Source organism: Chiloscyllium plagiosum, chromosome 2 (genome assembly GCF_004010195.1).
Source record: "Chiloscyllium plagiosum isolate BGI_BamShark_2017 chromosome 2, ASM401019v2, whole genome shotgun sequence".
In the NCBI taxonomy this organism is placed as follows: domain Eukaryota; kingdom Metazoa; phylum Chordata; class Chondrichthyes; order Orectolobiformes; family Hemiscylliidae; genus Chiloscyllium; species Chiloscyllium plagiosum.
The window spans coordinates 28,068,091-28,071,039 of record NC_057711.1 but is presented as its reverse complement, the minus strand read 5'-3'; positions in this window follow the sequence as shown (position 1 = coordinate 28,071,039).

Here is a 2,949-nt window from a genome sequence, read left to right as displayed (position 1 = left end):
GCCCGGACTCTCAGCCGCACCGCACGCTGCCCTCGAAGCGGCTGCGGGGGGGACGAGGCTGTCACACACCTCCTTCTGGAATGGGCCTACGCAGAGGAAGTCTGGAGAGGAATGCAGTGGTGTTTGTCGAGGTTCGTCCCGAGCAGCGCCGTGACGCGGGACTCGTGCTCTACGGCCTGTTCCCCGGGACACACACCGAGACGAACATCAACTGTGCCTGGAGGATCATCAACTCAGTGAAAGACGCTCTCTGGGTGGTCCGAAACCTGCTGATCTTCCAGCTGAAAGAGTTGACCCCGACTGAGTGCTGCAGACTGGCACATTCCAAGGTCCAGGACTACGTGTTGAGGGATGCGCTGAAGCTTGGGGCAGCTGCCGCCAAGGCGCGGTGGGGAAAGACCACTGTGTAAAGTCTACCTGCCTAACGAAGAACAGGGGACCCATGCAGTCATTTGGGCTCTGCTGACGCCTCAGCTAATTATATGGGCATATGATTGGAAAAATGTACAGACCTGTATAAAAATGATAAATTCTGATCTCTGTATGTACATGTTTACATATGTATGGCATGACCAACTGTACAGACCCCCATCAAATTATTTTATGAATAAAGTATATTTTTAAAAGAAAAAAAATAGGTAGGAGCAAATTACTGCAGATGCTGGAATCTGAACTGGAAACAAAAAACGTTGGAGAACTCAGCTGGTCAGGCAGCATAGCTCTGAAGAGGAGTCATCTTGACTCAAAACGTTAGCTTGCTTTCTCACCTCGGCTGCTGCCTGACCTGCTGTGATCTCCAGCATTTCTTTGCTTTCAGTCCAGAGCAACTAGTACCAAATGCATTTGCTGGGCATTTAAGATAATGCCAAAGAAATGCATCAAGTCTGCCAGCATCTGTGAACAGAGAAACAGGGTTGATGTTTGATTCTGATTTGCCTTTTCAGAACCCATTATCCTGTTCTTTAGCAGCTATGCCTTTACAGGTTCTTTGTTTCTGGAAGTCGCTTGTTAATTCTTTTCACATCTTTACTTTTTTCCTTCCTTTAAAACCATCACCTAATATCTATCTGTTCACCCTTCCCTGTATCATTCTTGTTGACTTGGTGTCCATTTTGATTTCTTTACATTTCTCCTGGGGTATGTTCTACATTAAGTACACAATATAAATGCAACTCGACACTGGCTAGTATTATTTTTCCATATCTTAACTATTCCTTCTTCTCACTAATTTACTTTTCAGTTTTCCCTTAATCCCTTTATTTCTGTTTAATAAATATGCATTTTGCAGATGGAAGCATTAATCTAAGACAGTCAGCATGGCATTGTAAAAGGGGAGGTTAACAAACTTGTAGATGAGGCTAGTGCAGTTGATGTCGTCTACATGGACTTTACTCAGGCTTTTGACAAGTTCTTGCATGCTCAAGAAATGAAAAGCTCATGATATCCAGGGAAATTTTCCAAATTAGATCTAAAAATGGCTTAGTGGCAGGAAACAGACGGTAATGGCCAAAGGATGTTTTTGTGACTAGAAGCCCTGTGTCCAGTAGCACTTCACTGGGTTTGGCGCTGGGTTTATACATCAATGATTTAGACATGAATGTAGGAGGCATTATCTGTAAGCTCACAGATGACACAAAAATTTGGTGTCGGAAAGCCTTAGAATGCAGGACATAAAGTTGGTCTTTTCAGATGATCAGCATAAGACCATAAGACATAGGAGCGGAAGTAAGGCCATTCGGCCCATCAAGTCCACTCCACCATTTAATCATGGCTGATGGGCATTTCAACTCCACTTACCAGCATTCTCCCCGTAGCCCTTAATTCCTTGTGACATCAAGAATTTATCAATCTTGGCCTTGAAGCCATTTAGCGTCCCAGCCTCCACTGCACTCCGCGGCAATGAATTCCACAGGCCCACCACTCTCTGGCTGAAGAAATGTCTCCGCATTTCTGTTCTGAATTTACCCCCTCCAATCCCACGGGTCCTAGTCTCCTCACCTAACGGAAACAATTTCTTAGCGTCCACCCTTTCCAAGCCATGTATTATCTTGTAAGTTTCTATTAGATCTCCCCTTAACCTTCTAACTTCAATGAATACAATCCCAGGATTCTCAGCCGTTCCTCGTATGTTAGACCTGCTATTCCAGGAATCATCCGTGTGAATCTCCGCTGGACACGCTCCAGTGCCAGTATGCCCCCATGAGGTGTGGGGCCCAAAACTGGACATAGTACTCCAAATGGGGCCTAACCAGAGCTTTATAAAGGCTCAGTAGCACATCGCTGCTTTTATATTCCAACCCTCTTGAGATAAATGACAACATTGCATTCGCTTTCTTAATCACGGATTCAACCTGCATGTTTACTTTTAGAGAATCCTCGACTAGCACTCCCAAATCCCTTTGTACTTTGTCTTTATGAATTTTCTCACCGTTTAGAAAATAGTCCATGCTTGTTTTCTTTTTTCCAAAGTGCAAGACCTCACATTTGCTCACGTTGAATTTCATCAGCCATTTCCTGGACCACTCTCCCAACCTGTCTAGATCCTTCTGCAGCCTCCCCACTTCCTCAGTACTACCTGCCTGTCCACCTAACTTCGTATCATCGGCAAACTTTGCTAGAATGCCCCCAGTCCCTTCATCCAGATCATTAATATATAACAGCTGCGGCCCCAACACTGAACCCTGTGGGACACTGCTTGTCACCGGCTGCCATTCCGAAAAAGAACCTTTTATCCCAACTCCGTCCTTCTGTCAGACAGCCAATTCTCAATCCATGCCAGTAGCTCACTTCGAACACCATGGGCCCTCACCTTACTCAGCAGCCTCCCGTGTGGCACCTTATCAAAGGCCTTTTGGAAGTCTAAATAGACCACATTCACTGGGTTTCCCTGGTCTAACCTACTTGTCACCTCTTCAAAGAATTCTAACAGGTTTGTCAGGCACGACCTCC